Raw genomic sequence first — 24,324 nt, 5'->3', positions numbered from 1 at the left:
CGTGTTGCTTTTGATTAGGTGAGATTTTATTATTAGACTAAGTGATCACCATATAGGGGTCACATATATGTATTATTGGGAAAAATATAGGTAGAGTTCCTTAGTTGCAGTACATTAGTTCTCAAATCAAACCCAAATGCATTGTTGTATTGACCGATGAAGAGTAAATAGGGTTATCTTTCCAAAGGCAATTAAATCCAATGTGATTTATGTGTTTGAAAATAATTGGGAAATCTAAATGGTGGACTTATTGGACTTAGATGACATGTTGTAAACTTGGAAGTCCTAAATTCTATGCACCACATTATTGTTCCTTATATATAAAAGAAGGTGAGACGAGAAGTTGTGTTAAAGCAATCAATAAAGGAGATCATGGGATGGTGATTTGCTGTTTAGGGATAATGGAAAATTTCATAATTTTTGGATGTTATGCAATGTTTACAGGGCTGCATTTGCTTTGGAATATTTCAATATAACATAGTGATTGGCTGCTTAGGAATAATGGTTATAACTAAATCTATTTATTGTATTTTTACAAAAATAAATCTATTTATTGTTGCTATTCAAATTTATATATCAGGTTATTAGTCAAGCCAATTCTCTGCTGTTTTCTTGTTGTTAGCTGTAGGATGATCATGTTATTCATAACACTAGTAAAGCTTTAATTCTAAGGCTCAGGGTATTGGCCCTTCAAATTATGCCTAAGGTCTCTTATTTAACCATTAAAAAACTTTACTGGTTGAGCTAACTAGAACCCACTTTATTTTATTTTATTTTATAATTTGAGATGTTCTATAAGCCACAATTTAGAGAATGCTTCATCAACATATGAGATTATTTTTTATGCAATTATTTCAATTTTGATAGTTAAAATCCTAATTTCATTTATTGGGGTGGCAGACTACAGGCTCACAGTTGTGGGAGTTGTAATGTACAATGAAGCCAAGTACAAATTCATAGGAAACTTGTGTTATCATCAATCTAGCAAATTCAATCATACTTTTACTTGGCACGAGGGGACACCATCAAGATTTCAATACCATGGTTCAGCCTCTTGCTAAACTAATGCTTGTAATTTACCTGCATAACTTTTACTATTTGGAAGCTAATAAGATAGTTTTCATGATTACACACCATCAAAATTTAATAGTAAGCAATTTCTATACAAAACCATTGATCTCCACTTATTAGGCTGCAATATTAGCTTTTGTTTCAGGGTATTGCTGGACCTAATGCATTTAGTCATTTCTTTTTAACCTTAAGACTCCTCGGTGCTATGGGTTTCAGTTAACACAACTGGTAAAATTTCTAATGGTTGAATAAGAGATTTGGGGTTTCATGTCATCCCACTTAAACCAAAAAATTATTGGTGTCTTGGTCTAATGATATTGAGCACAATTATCAGAAGCGAACGCCATATGTTGAAACTCTATTAAAAAAAGACTCATCAGTGCCATACCTTGATTATTTACTGAAATATTTTTCAACATTATTTTAACAAATTCATCATTAGAATCCAAGTTATAGTGTTGTATGGGAGTTGTACAATGTTTATCAATATGCCGGACGTGTTTGATAATTATTTGTGCCTTTCACAGAAATTAGGATTTAACATGTTTGATAATTATTATTACTAGTCGCTAACCCGTGCGATGCACAGTAAAGCTATTGTGTATGAAAATTTAAACAATTCTTTGTTTTTTCATCTTTGATTTCACATTTGGATTCCTATCCTTGATATGAAACATTAAATTACCAAATGGAAAATATAAATCAAACTTAAATTAAAATTAAAATTTGGATTTCAATCCTTTACATCCTCAAATATCCAATAAATGCTAAAATATCAATTTCCAATAAATTGAAAGACAACTTTAAAGTACTTTTTGTACCTTCTTCCATTGTTGTTCTTACATTCATTTGAAGTACCACTAATATAAGCTTGTCAATAAAATACGTTGAGAAATGTATTAAGATGCAGAAGTTAGATATCAAATTTGTAATTTTACTATATTAAAAAAAAAATGCACTTCTCAAGCTTAATTTTTTTGTCAGTTTCTATAATAGATCAAAAACTTTCTTAACTATGTAGAATTCCCATCTAAACTTGAGATTATATTCATTTAATTATATTTGGAAAACAAATCTTTTTCCATTCAGCTTCCATCAACTTCCATGTACTTGAAAATCCCATCCTAGGCTCTACTTCCTCCGAGCTTGATCTTAGTGGTCTGCTTGGGCTTCTGCTTTCCTGCAGCTTGTTGGGCTGCAATCTTCGGTCTTTCCTTAAGCCTCTTGAGTTTGATACAATCCTTCCACATTCGCCTTTCCAATTATTTTGCTTCAATCTCTTCATCACTGACTTACCTTTCTTAGGAATGATACCATAGACAAAGCCGCGAGCTTTGTAAACTTCCATCAGCTTCAGCATATACTTGAGAATCCCATCTTGTGCTCTACTTCCTCCGAGCCTGATCTCAGTGGTCTACTTGGGCTTCTGCTTCTCTGCAGCTTGTTGGGCTACAATCTTCGGTCTTTCCTTAAGCCTCTTGAGTTTGATACGATCCTTCCACATTCGCCTTATTCGCTATGCTGTCACACTTTAATTAAGTCATCAACTTCTAAATCCAAACTATTGCCCAATGTGTCACCAACCAGCATAAGGTGGTTCATTGAATCAAATTACAACAACCCTCTGGTTGATGAGAAAAGTGCTTGGAAAAAAAAAACAAAAAACAAAATATTTAATCTTACCACTTATTTTGTTTCAGTCCCCAAGCTATACAACCACTCTAGGACTAAAATGAAAAGTTGTACCAGGCTCCCTAATAGCACAAGGTTCTGTTACATTGAACATCAAAATCAATCCACAGTCAAAAACCCAAATTAATTTTCTATTCCTACCTTATCTCGAAAACCAAACAAAACATAATTATTACCGAAAGCTAATGAATTCATAAATATTGTGCCAAATAGCCCCTTTTCTTTATTCAATCAAACCCATCTTCCTGATGACCCCAAACCTATAAAAATCCCTAAAAAGTCTTAGATTACAACAATTCAAATATTAATATACAAGACCCAACATCCTATAATAGATTTATAAACAAACCCACATCTCCAAAAAAAAAAATTAATATATAAAACCCCAATTCTCAGAATTTCCAAAAACTGAATCTTTTAAACAGATAGAAATGAATCAAACTCAAATTCTATAAAATTATTAAATTACACGTAAAATAGGTCCACAATAGAATCAATTCAAAGGACTAGATTAAGTTATACAACAATTTCAGCAACCATAAAACAAAGTGGTTGACAAATGACAGCAAAAGTTATACTCTTACACTATATGTTCATTGAAATCACACAGGATAAGACCAAACCCAAATACTTACACACAAAAATGACAGAAAATACTTACACATACCTATACACATAGTCATTGAAATCACACAGGAGAAGACCTAACCCAAAAATCTAGGCTCACATGATGCATGCAACGTAAATAAACTCAAAATCTTTAAATTAATCCCTATCTACCAAAAAAAAAAAATACTGGCGCAAGCCAAACAACCAGACAGTGAGCAAGCTATGCATCATTCTGTACAGCATATTGCTGCAACCTCCAACCTCCATATACATCACAAAGACTGATACTGTTACAGCAAAGGAGAACCCAAATTATGGCAAAATCACCTGTACAAAACAATACAGATGAATCCAGTCCATTCCATTACTTGGACTTAAGGGATATTAGAATTGAGACTCCAATTCTTGCATAAGACTCTATCAAGAATTGAGTCATCATAAATGGGGCCACTCTCCACTCTATTAAGTAGAGTAGATGGAAAAATGAAATAGTAAAACAGTGGAATTAGAGACTTTTTTTTTTTTTTTTTGCTTTTGATAAACGGAATTATAGTCATTACTTATCATGCGAAATGAACAAATCCAAGATGGGAAAAGGAAAAAAGAATAAGATACTTCCTACTCAACTTAGTCAAGGCAGCTAGGATAGGGAAAAGTTTGTTTTCTTTATAATAAAACCCTTGCCCTGCAGAATTTTAAGTAGATTTCGGTGTTCTTTTATTATGCATACTTTATACCAAGAATAGCTTATTACATCAGGAATTTGTAAAAAAAGATTTTTTGTAGTCTATGAAACTTAGATTGTATGAGGTGTTTTTGAGTGTTTGAGTTTGGGCAAATGAAAATTTTACAGATCTAAAAAATTATGCATATGTTTCCTAAAACTTCCTAAGGATCTAAGTAGACCCTTAATATTGTCCAAGATTATTTCACATAAATTCTCCCAATAATCTAAGCTAGAAAAATATATCATTGCATTAGTCTTGCATTGTGTTATGCTGAGAAAGAAAATAATGACTTGGGCAAAATGAGAAATTTAAATACCCGAACTTGTTTGCAAGTAAAAAAATTTCTTACCTCTCCCCAACTGGATAATCATCAAATAAGCCTACAGGCACATTCAAAATTTGGGAATTACACTTGGACATAACACAGAGAAAAAAATAAATCTATAAAAAGAAAAGAGAGAGTAGAAGATGGACTAACCACATTGTTTTTGTATTACCATTGCACAAACAAATCTGGAGCTTCTCTTATTTGGTTTGTCATCACATGCAGCTCTTGAATTTCGATCATTTGCAACTAAAGAGAACAGAACATTCCATTTTATTGTTGCTTCTTAAAGTATAACTGGAAATTTAAGAGAGAGAAAGAGAGAGAGAGAAACCGAAAGGGAAATTGGCAATCTTTGATAATTGTTTGGTTGATTCAATATGAGAAAACTTACGGTTGGGATCTATCTTGGACCAATCTGCGCAGCTGGGGACGAATTTTAATAGTGTCATTACCAAAACATTGAATATGGGAAATTTTGGACCACTCTGATTCACTTTTTATTAATTTGGGGCAACCCCTCATATCATATGGGAAATAAGTCTACATGAACTATTTAGCCTCTCTCTTTAAACAATATCTACATAAACCCATATATGACCCATAACACAAAAGAGTTAGAATTCCAATTAAAACACCTAGTTGGCGTATCCCTAGCAAGAGCTAACCCATATGTTAACTAAACCAAATTGTTGAGGTATCCACACAACAGCACTACACGAAGAAATCAGAATCACACTAACCCATATACGACCCACGATACAAAAGAGGTATAGCTCCAATTAAAAAACATAGCAATCAAAAATTCAACATCATTAAAAAAAGTCAAATACAAAGAAAGATGAACATAACAATCATCCATATCAGAACATGAAAGAGGCAGTAACAAATTTTTAAAAGAAAAAAAAATTCAATCAAAATAATATAATCCTTACATTGAATAATTATGCGGGGCAGTCACAAGAATAGAGCACAAATACCTAAATTGAATTATCCACCTTTTGTCAATATTAATATATTGTGAGGAGAGGAAGAGACAAAGGAAGGAAGACAGAGAGACTGTTGTTATAGGCTGGCGTTAGCAAAAGCTGAAGGGTTGCCGTTGAGGAATTGAAACTGCTAAAAAATTAACACTGATTAAGGGTTGCCATTTAAAATGTGGGGAGACAGAAATCGTGAAACACAGTAAACCAAAAGGTGAGGAGACAGAAGGGCATTTGAAACCGTGACACAAGCTAGGGTTAGGGCTTGGGCTTAAGTTTTATCGAGGAATTAAAGATATCAAGATTGGGCTTTATAGGGGAGATAAAATAGAATTATTTTCATTTTTTTAGTATTTTAAAATTTAGGAAAATTATTTTAAAATTATAGGAGAAATTCAAGAAAAAAATGGTAATGACATGGCTCAATGTGAGCGTAACAACATTAATTGCTACGCTTTAACTTTTAGTATTATATAGATAAAGATAGTAATGACATGGCTCAACGTGAGCGTAGCAACATTAATTGCAACGCTTCAGCTTTTAGTATTATATAGATAAAATTATAGGAGAAATTCAAGAAAAAAGATGGTAATGACATGACTCAATGTGAGCGTAACAACATTAATTGCTACACTTTAACTTTTAGTATTATATAGATAAAGATGGTAATGACATGGCTCAACGTGAGCGTAGCAACATTAATTGCAACGCTTCAGCTTTTCGCTTCAGCTTTTAGTATTATATAGATTATTATTATTTTTGTTCATGTTGATAATTTTTTAAAATAATATTTCAACAAAAAGAATACAATTTACATCCAAAATACGAATAGAAAAAAGAAAAAAGCAATGCGAATCAAACATCTCCAACAACAAAATTTAAAGTAAACAGCCAAAAAATGTTCTATTTTCCTCTATCCAACATGAACCTCTTGTGGTTGTGATAATAATAACAGAAATAAATTACAGTAAATTATTCCATAGGGTTTTATCCATTTGAACTTTTCATCTACTTAAACAATATCCACTTGAACAACCATGGTTACATAAGATAAATACAAAATTTCCATTGTTAAGACACATTTTAATGATTCTCAAAGCACCAAAACACAGCAATGCCGCAAGAAAATGTCTTTAAAAGAATCACAATTTGTACATGGATTTGGACATTTCTGCTTTATTTTCAAACCAATTGTTATTACCATATCTAATTCATATCTACAAAATACACATATGGCATAGCATCAAACAAATCCATGACATCCGATTGGTGTTGAGAGTGAGTTAAAAAAATATGATAGTTTATTAATTGTTGGGAGATTTAAAAATATAACTGTTGAAAATTTGAAAATATAGCCATTAGGAATGAATAGAGGAAGAATAAAGAAAGAATGAAGAAAGAATGACAAAATATTAAAGAAAAAAAATGAAGAAATAATATTTAAATGTTATAGAAAAAGATACTATTCACTCCCTAAAAAATGTAAAAAATACTATTCACTCTCTAAAAAATACAAAAATTTGGAAACGTTGCTGCCTGCTGGAGATGCTGTTAGCATTTCTGTACCCAATTTGTGAGATTTACCCCTATTAAAATAGGGAGGGGGTTATACAAGTGTCACCCTTAATTTTAAAGTTAGTGTCAATTTGATTCTTGTATTTTAGATTTGAACAATAATTAAACACCTGTACTTTAGTTTTGTAACAAATTAAACATTTTTACTAGTATTTCCCATTAAAGAGCAGTACATTTAATCATGATATATATTTATTGTTCTTTCCACATCATTAATAATTTTTTAATTTAAACGTCTAATTGATGCAAATTTGGTACCATCGTAAAGATAATATTATAAGCTTTTCAATTGTACCTAACCCAACGACCCTCTGGTCCTCGAAGAGCTGACTAAAGATGGTGGCAAATAAGAAATTGCAGAAAATCATTAGAAAATTGAGGAAAAAATAAATAAATAAAAACAAGTGGGATTTTAAAAAAAAAAAAAAACAATAAAAGTTGGAAATTTATGGATAACCCACCAAAGGCCAAGGCAGCCAAAAAACAACTCTGTAATTCCTCTATCTACATATTAGAGACTATTTTTTTGGTAAGCTATTAGAGACTATATTACCTATATATAAAATTCGCTTAGTCGGATTCCTTGAAACGTTATGTGAATTTTCTCTATGAGATGGCCAGACGGAGCATTTGTAGAACATCCTTGTTGTAAGGCGCGAACAGTTGCAGCATCATCACACTCAACAAAGCAATCGAAATCCCAATCTCTTTTGCGAAGTTTATCACTAGTGTCAGTCCTAAGGGAAAATAGTCCAATCGGCTATGAACTCGTGGGATTGTAGAACATGTTCCTGCTATAACAGCACCCTCTGCATTGAGATAATTATACCTAAGCCGTTACAGTCAATCACTGGTATAAACTGAACAACCTAATTCATGTCAGAGGCCGTACCGTACAGCAATTGAGCTGCAGCAAGATGCGAGTGTTCTAAATAAGTAAATAAGAATCGAAATGAACAATTCCAGACATGTCTAAGCAGCTTTCCATTCCATCATTCTTCCCTTCAACAAGTCTGACACTAATTCCAATTCCATAGTGTTGTTCTTTAATGGAACAGCTCCTCCAACTCTAAAATTATCTAATTCCAATTCAATAGAGTCGTTCTTTCTAGCAGCCAAGTACCAAACACAGACAATTCCGAATATGGTGAAATGATTATTCCAAATCTACTACAACAAAGTTAGTTTGTTTCGAGGGCCAAAACTCTTAAAAGCAGTATTAAAACCCCCCTCAAAAAAGATTATTTTGAAGGTCTAGAAGGCCCTTGATAACCTTTGAAACAAATTCCCTTGAAACAAAAATTTTGACAGCCTACATGACCTTTGAAAAAAATGTTTCATCTTTATGGAGGATTGGCGACCCTGGAAAAATTCAAAAATAAATAAAAGCACAATAACCTTTTTTGAGGGAGGGTCTCCCGACCCTTAAAATAAGGTTTTTCTCCTTTTAAATTAAAAAAAATAAAATAAAAATAAAAACCCACAATCATGCACATAGATTTTAAAGAACCACATATTACAAAATCTATATTATAACAAAACACAAATATCAAAACAAAATTCAATTAATTTTCTAAATCACTAAATCCTTCATTTTTGAAGTTTATGGAGACACTTTCACATTAACCTAAAGGAACTCGGTATTTTAACTATAGAATTTTGAAACTAATAAACTATTTTACCCAACACCTTTAATAGCATGCTGAGAGTGTTGGGCAAAGAATGGTTTCTCAAGGCCATTCCAAGAGATTAGAAGATGCTTCAAAATACAATACAACACCCGGATCAGCCTAGTGGCTGCACAAAACACAACCAAAGCTGCTGTAAAAAGTCTAAATGACCTCCTCAACAAAAACACATAAACACAGTGCAAATAGCTGCACTAAACAAACCAATGGACAAAATGCACATTTCCAAACTAGAGCCCAAATAAGCAATTAGTGTCAAGCCTCATGTACTCAAAATTTGAAACATCTAGGCCTAATCTTTTCCATTGACGATACAAATAATGTCTCATAATTAATATGATTATAAATTGTGCAGTTTATTCACAGCCAAGATTTACTAAGATTTTCTTTGGTACTAATGATTCGTCTGTCCACTTCTATGTTCAGTCTTGAAACCCAACCTCCTTGCAAAAAACAAGAACAAATATAAAGAAAAGTAGCAGAATCTGCCAAAACACAATGACAAACAACATAAACAAACTTCAAGCAATTAATCAGAATAATTTAGATACATTTCAACAGGTAGAGATGGTGTCAGCTCTGCCTAGCAGAGTCCTGGGCAGAAATTTATTAGGATTATTTTGAGTTTCATTCAAGTGGAATACCTCCAAAACTTATCTTACACTGTTTGGCAAGCTTGAACCATTCGGTATGGAAAGATCCCACCACATCAATCCTTTCATATGTATGAGCACCAGAATAGTCTTGTTGATCTTAAAGACAAATGATTCAATTAGAAAATAATAATTTCACAGCTGTTAAGTAGATCATAATGGCTTTGAACCATGTTTACAAACAAGTGAACACCTTATTATCCATTTTAAATCTCCAAGTAATAGAACATGGTAATAACACCTGACACATAATCCAAATTTCAAATTCCACAAAAATCAGCTCAAATACATTACACATGATCTATTCACAATTCACATTTTCTTGATATACCTGTATAAAGTTCATTGGACATTAGTTGTAACTTTAACATAGCAAATCAAATCAGATCTATTTGGTAGGGCTCCAAGCAAGCAAAGGGAGTCAATAAAGAGCAAACAAAACCAAATTTAGTTCCCTACAAGTATTCAAATCTCTATTTATTACTAGAGTTGCATGATGTTTCAACATCTTTTTCTAATAAGAATTTACCAACCTCATCTACCAGTAGCACAAGATCTTCTTTCCTGCAGAATTCCACAATGTCACGCTGGTTCTCCTCACCAAGAACTTGCAGGTACAATAGAAAAATCATATAATGTACAGGGACAAAAGTATACACATAGTAATGCATTCTCTTTTACGTGAACTTTAGGTACTTTGCTAGTCAAATCTCTACTTCTTCAAACCTACTAATAGCACACCTGACCTGTTGGGTTTCTGGGATTTATAACAACCAAAGCCCTAACTATGATGCCTTTGGACTTGGCAGCCTCCAATTGCTTCTTAAGTGAAGAGACTTCCAATCCCCATCCTGTTGCTTCATTGAGATAGTAAGGAACCTGAAATGACCATACTTCAAGATTGAATGAAAATTCAAAAAAGAATAAATCAAATTTCCATTTTCCAACTTCCAAGTTACCAAGTCAGGTCAGTGTTAAATCTATGCTGAAAAAAAGAAAATAAAGTCTTTTCACTTAGCAGTTGAATACAACCAATCTTGAGCTTCTAAATAAAGTGCTACAAATTAGAAGAATACCAGTGTGCCACCATGGAGATCAATTGAAGCAGAGTATAAAGGGTACTGAGGAACGGGACAAAGATCAATTGTTAAATTTAAAACTGAAATACTTGTGAAGATAGAGCAAATAAAAAAAATACAGCTGTGAATGCATGTATGCAAGCAAGCTCGTGAATTTACTACCGACATCACTAGATGCATACACTATGCAAAAATAGCAATTACAATTGTAGGATCACGTTTTTCAGCCCGAACCCAAGATGTATGGGATCTTGGACCAGTGAATCCAGTACATAAATTTGTAGAGAGTGGGCCGAAGAGCCAGGTTTTAGTACATGTATAACAGTTAATATGATGTTTGCCATAAGCAAGTTGAGATGAACTGAGTTTATCAAGGAAGATTGGTCCTCAGCACAATTCGAGGAGCGTTTTCCAGTTCGCGTTGAGTGGTAGTGATTCCAGAGTCCCCCTTAGTTGCCTCCCATTCCATCCCTTTTATACCCCCTTTCCCTCCTTTCAATTTTTAGATTCATAACGCTGCTACTTGTCCCATCCGCCCATCCCCAAAGTTGTTGGGAGTGGTTGTAAAGGCAGAAGGGCATGGCTATGTCAGGTACGGAGCACTAAAAGCAATAATGACAGCTTTCCCTTAGATATTTCCATTCTTCCCATTGTCCTTTTCTGTCTTAATACTTACCCTATTCCATGGAATGACCCAGAGTGTCACTCCCAGTAGTAGGCTGCTCCCTTTGTTCTCAGCTACATCCATAGTCGAGGAGGGTTCTTTCCATGGCCGATGAGGGGTTCTTTCTTGGACTGGGCCTTTGGCCCAATGTAGATATTGACATGGGCTTTCCGGTCTTTTACCCCCCATAATAGCCCTTCGAGATTCTTCTTTTCTTCCCCATGGGAGGAAAGGAGGATCTCAGTGTGATGATTGTCCTTTCGCGCCCATTTTGCACTATGCCTAGTTGTGAGACATTCTTTTAGTTTATCTAAGTCGCGTTCCTGCCGTTTCGGTATACGAGGCGCGCTTTCATTAAGGTCTTTTTACGAGGTAACGCAAATCCAACAGCTGAAGACTGCTTTGCAAATTGAGTGAGATTTATCTCGCTTGTAATTCTTTCTTGGAGATTTGGGCAAATTGATTGCCACTAGGTTTACCTCCTATATAAGACACATGGGGGGGTCGTTCTTCTTCATTTGTAAATCCTTGAGTCCTACGGGAGTTTCAGGCTCTTAAGTCTTCAAATTCCCAAGGGCCCCACCAAGGTGGTGATCGAGATTTAGAGAATGAAATGGTTAAGAATAAGGGTGAGGGTGAAGGAACCAAACCCTCTTCAGAAGCCACGGGCGTCACCAAGGTTCAGAATGACACAGTTAAGGCAAGGGAAGCAGAGGCCAAAGATATTTCTCCCCTTTGACCGGAAAAGAAAGAAATCTCTCTTCCTTCAGCCAAAATCCGAAGCAGGTGTAGGTCGCATCAGATTTTTGGTGTGACAAAATTTGGATTTCATCCGGCGCCATGTGTCACGCGTGTGCGGATTTGGATTTCTCATCGCCGATACCATCCATACTTGCTCGATTGCTGCTAGAGCAAGATTGTGGATTTGGCATCTCTGCTTCTTCTTCTCTCCCATCGCCGGTACCATCCATACTTGCTCGATTGCTGCTGGAGCAAGATTGTGGATTTGGCGTCTCTGCTTCTTCTTCTCTCCGATCGCCGGTACCACCCATACTTGCTCGATTGCTACTAGAACAAGATTATGGAGTTATCGTCCCTATGGACTACTTTTTATAGTTAGCTTTTGAAACAAGCTTGTCTAAGCCCTTTTATGTACAATGTACTTCTTCTTTATCTAATAAAAAGATGACTTTATTTTACTTTGCGAGCCTTTCCTTTTCTGCAATAATTGTTTTATGAATGGGTGTGTTGGTATCTTTTCTTTTAAATAGTATTTGGAATTGATGCCATTGATGGTAAAGAGTTGTCACCCTGAATTGATCAAAACTGACGGGTACACGACCGCTAACTTTAAATAAGTTAACTATGTAGGACTAATCAGAAAAATAACCGCGTGCTCTACATTGCGAACAGTGTAACTGCCAAAGGACGTGTAATTTAAAGTAAACAGTCCGAGGGGATCACAGAGTACTAAGGTTCTTTTCAACATTTATGATGGTGTTTATAGAGTTAGCTTCCCTTAAGTGTCTGGTCCGAGGACTGAGGCATGATTGAATTTAGTTTAAACACTTAGAAAGTCGCCAGTGCGTGTTAGTTTCCACAAAGCAGGAGATTCGAGGACTCGACATAACTAAGGTTTTGTTTAACCGCTTCAAAAGATTCTGGTGCGTGTTAATTTCCCCAAAGCAGGAGGTCTGAGGACCCAACATAGATAAGGTTCTATTTAACAGGTTCAGAAGTCGTGAGTGCGTGTTAATTTCACCAAAGTAGGAGGTATGAGGACCCAACATAACTAAGGTTCTGTTTAACCGCTTCAAAAGATTCTGGTGCGTGTTAATTTCCCCAAAGTAGGAGGTCCGAGGACTCGATATAGCTAAGATTCAGTTTAACCACTTCAGAAGTCGTAATTGCGTGTTAATTTCCCCAAAGCAGGAGGTCCGAGGACTCGACATAGCTAAGGTTTTGTTTAACTGTTTCAGAAGATTCTAGTGCATGTTAGTTTTCCCAAAGCAAGAGGTCCGAGGACCTGACATAGTTAAGGTTCTGTTTAACTGCTTCAGAAGTCGTGAGTGCGTGTTAATTTCCCCAAAGCAAGAGGTCCGAGGACCTGACATAGCTAAGGTTCTGTTTAACCGCTTCAGAAGATTCTGGTGCGTGTTAATTTCCCTAAAGCAGGAGGTCCGAGGACCCGACATAGCTAAGGTTCTATTTAACCACTTTAGAAGTCGTAAGTGCGTGTTAATTTCCCCAAAGCAGGAGGTCCGAGGACCCAACATAGCTAAGGTTCTGTTTAACCGCTTCAGAAGATTCGGGTGCGTGTTAATTTCCCCAAAGCAGGAGGTCCAAGGACCCGACATAGCTAAGGTTCTGTTTAACCGCTTCAGAAGTCATGAATGCGTGTTAATTTTCCCAAAGCATGAGGTCCGAGGACTCGACATAACTAAGGTTCTGTTTAACCGCTTCAAAAAATTCTAGTGCGTGTTAATTTCCCCAAAGCAGGAGGTTCGAGGACCCGACATAGCTAAGGTTCCGTTTAATTGCTTCAGAAGTCATGAGTGCGTGTTGATTTCCCCAAAGCAGGAGATCCAAGGACCCAACATAGCTAAGGTTCTATTTAACCACTTCAAAAGATTCTGATGCGTGTTAATTTCCCCAAAGTAGGAGGTCCAAGGACCCAACATAGCTAAGGTTCTGTTTAACCGCTTCAAAAGTCGTGAGTGCATATTAATTTCCCCAAAACAGGAGGTCCGAGGACCCGATATAGCTAAGGTTCTGTTTAACCGTTTCAGAAGATTCTGGTGCGTATTAATTTCCCCAAAGTAGGAGGTCTGAGGACCTGACATAGCTATGGTTATGTTTAATCACTTCAGATTTTGCTTTGGCCCTCAGCTTCTTTCTCCGATGGGAATTCAGCGAACCGGGCTACTAGACCCACGAGAACTAGCCCCTTAACAAGTGCACGGGGCATATACTTGACATCAGAAGCCCTTAGAACTATGCCCCGTTTGGCAATCCTTCCCGCGTAATCAGTACTTCGAAGTGTAGACTTAAGCGGAGGCTGAATTATGACAACGACAGTGTGTTCTTGGAAATAATGGGGAAGCTTTCGTGTAGCTTGCACCACCACCAAAATGGTCTTCTTGAGGGACTCTTGCTGATAGGAGCTTGATCTTACCATGATTAACCATTGCATTCACTAACGCACAAGCTCTCCCCATAGATGGCACTAATTGTAGGGTCACGTTTTTCAGCCCAAGCCCAAGATGTATGGGATCTTGGACCAGTGAACCCAGTACAATAAATTTGTAGAGAGTGGGTTAAAGAGCTAGGTTTTAGTGTACGTATAACAGTTAATATGGTGTTTGCCACGATCAAGCTGAGATGAACTAAGTTTATCAAGGAAGATTGGTCCTCGACACAATCCGAGGAGCCTTTTCCAGTTCGCGTTGAGTGGTAGGGATTCTAGAGTCCCCCTTAGTTGTCTCCCATTCCATCCTTTTTATACCCCCTTTCCCTTCTCTCGATTTTTAGATTCATAGCGCTGTTACTTGTCCCATCCGCCCATCTCCAAAGTTGTTGGGAGTGGTTGTAAAGGCAGAGGGGCATGTCTATATCAAGTACGGAGCACTAAAAGCAATAATGGTAGCTTTCCCTTAGATATTTCTATTCATCCCGTTGTCCTTTTCTTTCTTAATACTTACCCTATTCCATGGAATGACCCGGAGTGTCACTCCCAGTAGTAGGCTGCTCCCTTTGTCCTCGGCTACATCCATGGCCAAGGAGGGTTCTTCCCATGGGCGAGGAGGGGTTCTTCCTTGGACTGGGCCCTTGGCCCAATGTAGATATTGACATGGGTTTTCCGGTCTTTTACCCCCCACAACAATGTACGCACACACACCAGCATATTTTTGTCAAAAAAAGTATATACGAGTCCTCAGAGTTTTAAACAAAAGAAAATAAACAGAAGAAAAGTAACGTTTAATATCAAGGCAATATTAGATATCATATGCACAACAAGAAGAAGCTTAAAATTACTGGCTTTAATTTTAATAACAGCGTTAAGGCAATATCTTACTAAGATCACTTTGAAGATTATAATTCTCAGTTATATAATGATGAAGAAAAATTGTGAACTTTAAAGGCTACTAAAGTACCATCAAAACCTTTAGAATATTAGACTCACAGATGAATAACCAGAAATCTAGTAATTTCGATGCCGAAGCAGAGCTACTGTAGACTCTGCAACCAAAATAAAAAGGACGAGTATGTCACATAAGATAAAATGACATCCCTTTCCCTTTAAATTTGTATATGGATGACACTATTACATAAGTTAATAGGAATTTTTTTAAAATATAATATTTCATAAATGAAAATTAAATTCTTATATTTATATAAACCTAATAAGGGATGTCATTTAATGAAACAATTGAGTATCATTTTGTAAAACTTGAAAAGAAATTGGTGTAATTTTTTCCATAATTTTTTGGTTAGAACCTACGCAGTACGCAATACTATTAAAAAGAAAACATAACTCCTCCCAACTTTTTTTTTTTTGAGAAAAACTCCTCCCAACCTAACCAATAATTTTAGATCCAACTGCTATTAGTATTACACTATTTGTAAATACGTTTATATTGACCATGGCAAGAAATATTTTCGGTGCTGATTGCTTCAATGATGACATGCTTCAGCGTGTTTGATGAGCCAAAGGAATATAATATAATGGGCCATCTATCTTTTCCACGAAATGTCTTTATAAATGGCCCTACAACCTTTAATTTGTTAGAAAATCAGTCATTTTCACGTCCAAAGAAAACAATCATCGAAGACAAATACGAAAATACTAATGATTAATATTAACATAATATACAGGTTGTTCTACTCAAAATCCCTTACACACATTCAATTAGTTACACACAAAAATTACAAAAAAGAAAAAATAAAAAAGAAAAAAAAAAGAAGAAAAAGAAAAGAGTATATATTATGTGTCGGATGCACCATATACCTACCGCTAGCTAACTATACCGATGCTGCAACGTTGAGTCCAAGAAAATCAGCGGCGGATTTGGCCATGATGGTGGAGAACTCGTTAAAACTAATGACACCATCACCATTAGAGTCAGCCTCGCGCATCATCTCGGAGAGTTCTTTGTACGTCAAAAGGTGACCCATCTTGGCCATGGAGCCAGCAAGCTCAGCGGCGGCTTACGTCAAAAGATAAGGACGAGTATCCCCCACTAGAGTACTCCGGTGGATGGCTATGTAATACTTATACTAATAGTTTTGAATAAAATTCTATCGTTTACGTTCAAAAAAGAATTGCCAATGAAATAATATATATATATATATATATATATATATATATATATATATATATATATATTCAGAACACTTGCTAAAAAGTGTGACATATGTGAAACATAATTTTAGTGATAAAAAAATTAAAAAAATAAAAATGTAAGAGAATTTGATTAGTAATACCTACATCATCACCCAAAATAACCAAAAACAACTATTTACAAAGAAATGTAAACAAACTAACAACCATTTATCACTTATTATCCTAAAGAAAAAAAAATTATGGTAGTAATTTTGTGTTTAATAGTTTTGGTTCTTTGAGTAGTGCTAACACAAAAGATTGTTGCCATTATCTTGATATAACCTTCTTAAATTCTAATCAATTCAAGAACTTATAAGAAGTTTATGCAGATGAATATAAGAAAAAAGTACTAAAGAAATATATATTACACTAAAATATTTAAGGAGTATTATGGATTGAAGACCAACATGTCGTAGCCAAATTGAACTTGGAATAAGAGATAAGTTTAAGCTAAATAAGGTATGATGATTTAATTCATATAGAAGGGTACAAAATCATTGTGCTCTGTCTTAATAAATACAAAGAACATATTGAACTCAAAAAAAGAGATAATTTTAAGCATTTTTTTTTTTATCTTGAGAATGAGATAAGTTTAAGCTAGCTGAGGTGAGGAATGATAGTGTGTGTGTCTATATATATATATATATATATATATATATATATATATATATATATATATATATACATACATATATTTGGCTAGCATGATTTGAATAAGTTGTGGAATTTTCTAAAAATAAGTTACATCAAGGTATATGCTTCAGTTGAAAGAATTTTTAAATCCAAAGAAATGAATATTAGGTTAACCATGAAAAACATAAAAAAAAATATTGCATGCATGCCCATAGTCATAAAATGGATGCAATACTTAAACATTGTAAGTGTCCCAAAATTGTTTCCTTGAAAATTATAAATGGTAAGATTTAGAGATTAGATCTTAAAATAAAATTTTAAAAAACCTTTAGTGTGTTTGAATTACCATAATGTTATTTGCATTGTATTTTGTTGAAAAATTAATGAAAAAACCATATAAAGATTAGGTATAATCTCAAATACAAAGAAAAAGAGAAACACATGTTATAATCCCAAATATAAAGAAAAAGAGAAACGCCATTCCTATAAATCATACTATTTTGTTTCCTCTCCCAAGGTATCCTAAGAAAGAAATTATAAATTAGCATATATTTAGATGAGATTAAAGGATTTTAGCAAGAATTTGTGTAGTATTTAATTTAAAAAATAACAAAGCTATTCAGAAAATAAAATAAACAAATGGGAGGCAAAAGACCATGTACTAAAACAAAATAAGAAATTAGCAAGATGGTAATGTATTTCGATATGATGGAAGTGATTTGATAAATTGTGATCAAGGAAAATAACCATTACTCAAAAGAAGAAGTGGAAAACATTTAAAATGTACCCAAAAAAAAGAGTGAAGATCAAGAGTATTGTAAGCACATTGAAATACTTACCAAATTGAGACGATGACTTTTTGTTGAATTGTTATCTCTGATCGAAGAAATCATCTCAATCTTAGTGAAGAAAATCCAGAGTTTCTTGATGGGTGTGTTTTTGTTTATTTTCTTTGTGGGTGTGTTTTATACTATTCATTTTCATATGACAATTTATTTTGTTGTAATGCACTTTGGCATAACTTAATATATGACCGTTCAAGAGAATATGTAAGGTCATAAACTCAAAATGCAATATTGAGTGTGTTTTCTACCATTCTATTCATATGACAATTTATTTTGCCATAATGCACTTGGGAATAGTTTAGTATTCATATGTTCATTCAAGAGAATGTGTAAGGTCATAAACTAATAATGCAATTTTGATTTTTTTTTTTATGTCCAATATTGAATATTTTAATATTTAATATGTTTAGTATTATATATATATATATATAATGTTAAATATTTTGGAGTGTTAAGTGGTATTTCTATTTCTATCATATCTCTTTTACTATAAATTACCACCAACATAGTGGTATCCTCCCCCTCAAAAAAAAAAAAAAAATGTGGTATGCTGAAGAAAATCCCACCATTTGTAGTTCTATGTCACATGTTTGATAAAATGCCTATAAGAAGGGTTTACCAAAAAAAAAAAAAGGATGGTATGTCTGGGGAAGAATTCCTACTTTTTTATTTGGGTTTTTATTATTATTTATAAATAAAGTATTTTATGACTACATATTTGTAGTTGCACGATTTTCCTGGCCCAACTTCTATTGATCAGGCCTTGGCCCAAAGCACAACCCACAATAAATATTTGTAGAGGATGGGTCAAAGAACTTAGCCTCAGTGAACCTATTCGGTCTGATGCATGGACCGTACTGTTTGCAAAAAGAAATAAAAACACAAGAATGGATCTCTCACGTATGATTCTATTTCTTCAGTTCCTGATACAGTTCTTCCGTCCCCTTCTTTGAGGGACTCCACTACATTATATAGTTCTCCTCCTTTCATCTCAACCTTATACCTGTTGATCATCTAAGCATCTACTTGAGCACCTGTCCCATCAGACGCCCTCATCAGTCCTTTTGTGAGTTGCAGAGGCCAAGGTGGTACTGTTCAGGGGTCTTTTCCTCATTAATGCGGCCAAGAGGGTGGTTGGGGCGCAATTAATGTGGTGGTAGCTTTCCATGAGATATTTTGGATTTTATTCATTTTATATGTTGGGAGGATGAGCTGAAATGGTTGGGGAAAGTTCCTCGTCTGGGCTTCGTGATGTCCGAGGAGGAGTTACTCCTCGGACAGGTTTCCTTGGCGCTATTGGGATTGAGTAATGTTTCATATGAGGCTTCTCTTCGGACAGGACGCTCCTCGGACGGGCCTGAGTTTGGAATAGCCCATTATTTTTGGGCCGGGCCCCACAATATTTTCAATGATAATAATTATAGCATTATTATGTCGGCAAGTTACATGTATTTAATTATTATTTTAGAATGCCTTCCAAAAAAAAAAAAAATCATTATTTTAGAATGTGTAAAGTCATCTTTAGATATTTAGATATTAATATTTTATTATAGTTGGTAAGTTACATGCATTTAATTATTATTTTAGAATGTGTAAAATCATCCTTAGATATTAATATGTTAAAAAAATATGTCATTTTTTTTTTATAATGATATATCATGGTCGCTGATGTGACTGAACTAGAGCGTAGCAACAATAAATGCTACGCTTCAACTTTTAGAAATGTATTTTTTTTTTCTTTCTTCCTTTGAGCTGAAAAGACTCACAAAACTAGCTTGAACGTTTTTTATTTTTAATTTCTTTTTCCTTTAAGCTAAACTAAAAAAGCTTTAGGTTGGGCTTGATAGTGGAACTAAATAAATAAGAGGTGGCTTGGATTAATTATACAAATTTATTATAGGGTGATAGTGAAAGTAAATAAATAAGTAGTGTGCTACATTTATAGGGCTAAAAATTGGAAAAAAAACATTTTAAAATTGAAGGAAAAATTATTATTTTTTAAACAAATGACGTGGCAACTGATGTGGCACAACGTGAAAGCAGCAGCATTAAATGCTATGCTTTAACTTTTAGTAATAATATAGATAAGTGGTATCTAAACAGACTCTAAGGATCCATTTGGTTGGAAGAGTGAAAAAGTTAGAGGATAGAAAATGGTGGAATGATGGAAAAGTAGGAGGATAGATAATATTTTATTTTCTCTCCCTTTTTTTTTTTGTTGGGAGTGGAAAAGTAGAAGTATGGAAAAAATGAGTTTGAATAAATTTACTCATATACCTTTGTTAAAGAATGATGCCCAATTAAAACAAAAAAGTAACAAATAACCACAAGAAAAGAGCAATTACCCAAATTTATTAAAAAAAAAAAAAAAAAAAAAAAAAACTATCAACCCTAGAAAATCAAAATGAAAAAAAAAAGGAAGAGGCAATGTCGGCCTAAAAAAAGAAAAAAAGAAAAGAAAGAAAGGCAACGTTATTGACAAATGCCAAGAGAGAAGAAAATAAATAAATAAATAAAGATATGTGTATGTGGTCATTTTTGCCGATCAAGAAAAAAATAATTCACATTTTCTTTATTTTGGAGAGAATATTTTAGTGGATCTGGGGAGAAAATATCTAGGCCTCACTATTTATTTTTTTTCTTCTTCACCTAACTAAACACACTTTAAAAAAGTTTTCCTCTTTATTTTCTTTTCAAAGTTTTCTATTCACCCTATTTCACCTCCAAACAAACACATTTTAGGATAAAATAAGAGGTAAAGAAGAAAAAACGAAGAGAGAGAGAGAGAGATGAGCTTGTCAGAAAAGAGAGAGAAATAAACCATGACTCAATTGGATGATGTGTCAGGTCAGGATTGACGGGTGTAAAAGCTCCTGACCCAATTTAATTGACAACTAAACTGAGGACTACACAATAATTGTCCGCCTACCAGACTATCACCTATCAGTTATCACCATCATTATTCACGCGGCAAGAATAGTCCGCTTACCAGACTATCACTTATCAGTTATCACCATCATTATTCACGCGGCAAGAATAGTCCGCTTACCAGACTATCACTTATCAGTTATCACCATCATTATTCACGCGGCAAGAATAGTCTCGACATCATATAATAAATCAACTTGTCCACTTGAACCAATTATGTCAATTATCACACTCTTTTGTAATAACTTTTTATTATTTTCTTTTGAAAATCACTCAAACTCGTTCTCCCTGTCTCTGCTACAATGGGCAACGCTAATCTTTGCACCACACTCCCAGCATGTTTAACTTTCACACCTCTTTTCCTCGCTTTCTTGCTGCACCACATGTCCAACACATTAGCCAGTGACTCTCCGTCTCCTTACATACCAGTCGATTGTATTATCCTTAAATGTGGCTTCTCTGACAATTCGACTGCATTAGATGGTCGGACCTGGACTGGAGATGTGAATTCAAAATTCTTCCCTCAAGAACTATCACAAAACCAGGCCTCTCTAGCCACAAACTCAGTTAAGCAATCCTCATCTGCTTCCCAAGTTCCCTATACCACTGCCCGCTTCTCTGTCTCCCCATTCACCTACATATTCCCCATCACTTCCGGTCAAAAATTCATTCGCCTATACTTCTACCCAGCTTCGTACGGCAATTTCGACCGCTCTAAAGCCCTCTTCTCTGTCAAAGCTGGATCTTTTACTCTTCTTCGAGACTTCAATGCTTCACTTACAGCAGACGCCGATGGTCATCCTGACGATACTATATCTAGAGAATTCTGTGTCAACATGGAAGAAGATGAGAGGCTTAACTTAACCTTCACTCCAAGCGATTCAAAGTCATTTGCTTTTATCAACGGAATTGAAATATTGTCCATGCCAACTAATCTCTATTACACTCCATCTGACAATCAAGGGTTCCCTTTTATTGGCGAGCAGAACCTGTACCGCATCGTAAACGGAACTGCTCTCCAGACTGTATACAGAATAAATGTTGGAGGGAGATTCATCTCACCCAATGAAGACACCGGAATGTTCCGGAGCTGGGAACCGGACCAGGAGTACTTGGTACCCCGGGTATCTTCTATACCATGTAACATGACTATTGAACTAAACTTCACCGAAGTAGCTCCGTACACCGCGCCCCAAGAAGTCTATCGAACTGCGCGGAATATGTGGATTGACAAAGCTTACAATAAGAATCACAATCTCACTTGGGAATTTCCAGTAGATTCTGGGTTTTATTTTCTTGTCAGGCTACACTTCTGCGAGTTTCAACCTGATATTATTGATTGGCATGACCGAGTATTTAGTATTTTCATAGCAAATCAAAACGCCGACGAAGCAGCAGATGTTATGAAATGGAGTGGTCGGAGAAAAGGTGTTCCGGTATATAAGGATTACGCTGTATCTATGTTTGGCAAAGAAGGCGAGAAAAAATTGAACCTCTCTATCGCCCTAAAAGCAAATCCTGAAGACTGGAAGACTAAATACACCGATGCAAGCTTGAACGGTATCGAAATCTTCAAAGTAAGTGACTCTGGTGCCAATCTCGCCGGGTCCAACCCTGACCCACTGATGACCCTTCCAACTGTTGTGCCACCGATACAATCAACAGAGTTGAAGAAAAAAAGAACAACAATCTCCCTCGTTGGTGGCGGAGTTTCCGGCTTTATTATAGTGTCCATTTTGGGATTCTTCATTTTCCGACTGGCCAAAAGAGTCAAGGTTTCTAGCAACTCAAGAAAGTCCTGCGAGTCAACTTTACCGTCTAGTTGGTGTCGTTACTTCTCACTCGTTGAGATTAAAGAAGCTACCAACAATTTTGACAACGTTTTCATTATTGGTGCTGGTGGTTTCGGTAATGTGTATAAAGGATACATTAACGGTAGGGCCACCCCTGTTGCGGTCAAACGGTTAAAGCCTGGTTCTCAACAAGGAGCGCAAGAGTTCAAGACAGAGATCGAGATGCTGTCTCAGCTTCGCCACCTCCATCTTGTTTCTCTAATCGGATATTGTAAAGAAAATAATGAGATGATACTCGTGTATGATTATATGGCTCATGGGACCCTACGTGATCATATCTACAACACCGATAATCCGCTACTTTCTTGGAAGCAACGACTCAAGATTTGTATTGGTGCAGCACAGGGGTTGAACTACCTTCATACAGGCGCAACACACACTATTATTCATCGTGATATGAAGTCCACAAATATCTTATTAGACGAGCAATGGTTGGCCAAGGTATCCGATTTTGGGTTATCAAAATTTGGTCCCACTATGTCTAAGTCTCATGTGAGCACAATGGTTAAGGGTACATTCGGATATTTGGACCCTGAATATTATCGATTTCAGCAACTGACTGAGAAGTCTGATGTATACGCCTTTGGTGTGGTGTTGTGTGAAGTGTTGTGCGGAAAGCCAGCAATCGTACGTGCGATTGAGGAGGAGCCAATAAGCCTAGCAGCGTGGGTCCTGCAGTACTATCACAATGGAAAGCTTGATAAAGTTGTTGATCCACTATTGAAGGGGGAAATTACACCAAAATGTTTGAAGAAATTTGGTGAGATTGCTGTGACTTGTTTGCGTGATAATGGAACCAAACGACCATCAATGAATGACGTGGTAGGGGGTCTTGAGTTTGCATTAGAGTTGCAAGAGAGTGAAGAAAACGATGACATGCTTGATGTAGCAGAAACTGACATGAAGGATAATGATGAGCTTCCTCTCTTCCCTACATCCGATGTTAATGAAAGTGATGATAGGATTTTTAATTGCAGTGGAGAACTATCAAGAACAAATAGCAACAGCCAAGTAACTGTAGTAAGCCAGGGAAGTTTTGCTAGTAAGGATTCAGATGGATTCATTTCCTCTAGGGTAGTTCTCTGAGACTATGAATCCTAGTGGTCGATAAAAAACATGAACAAAATAGTTGTTAGATTGCCTACTAGGCCGCTACCCAGAGTCAAGCCTACCTACTGCCAACTTTTGGCGTCCTGGGACAGTCAAATTGCTGAAATCGTTATCGGTAGAGTTTTTGTGTTTTATTTTTTAAATTTGGGTGTTAAGTATGGTTTAGTTTTGGTTATTTTGCTTGGATTGGTTTTAATTTAGGTTTTTGCGTTAGATTGGTTCTGATTTAGGTATTGTGATTAAATTGATCTTGGGTATTTGTCTATGGTGTGAAAATGGGATTCGATTTTGGGGAACACTATTTTGAAAAGACAATAATGGTGCCATGAGAGAGAGAGAGAGAGAGAGTTGCAATTCTTTTTCTTTTCCTTTCCCAAATTCTTTGGTGACAGGAAAATGCTACCCATTTATGACTTGATCCAAATCCTACTCAACCCACACATTTGCCACCCCTACTCTTGACTTGACTTAAAAAAAAAAAAAAAAAAAAAAAAAAAAACTAAAA

At 35.3% G+C, this 24,324-nt stretch overlaps 1 pseudogene; it reads left to right on the top strand.

The window, feature by feature from the left end:
• The first annotated feature begins 21,084 nt into the window (after nucleotides 1–21,084).
• On the top strand, nucleotides 21,085–24,015 carry LOC126720322 (receptor-like protein kinase FERONIA; annotated as a pseudogene).
• Nucleotides 24,016–24,324: the final 309 nt, after the last annotated feature.

This window comes from Quercus robur, chromosome 4 (assembly GCF_932294415.1).
Source record: "Quercus robur chromosome 4, dhQueRobu3.1, whole genome shotgun sequence".
Taxonomy (NCBI): Eukaryota; Viridiplantae; Streptophyta; class Magnoliopsida; order Fagales; family Fagaceae; genus Quercus; species Quercus robur.
The sequence above is the reverse complement of the archived record's forward strand: the minus strand, read 5'-3'. Positions and strand labels throughout refer to the sequence as shown.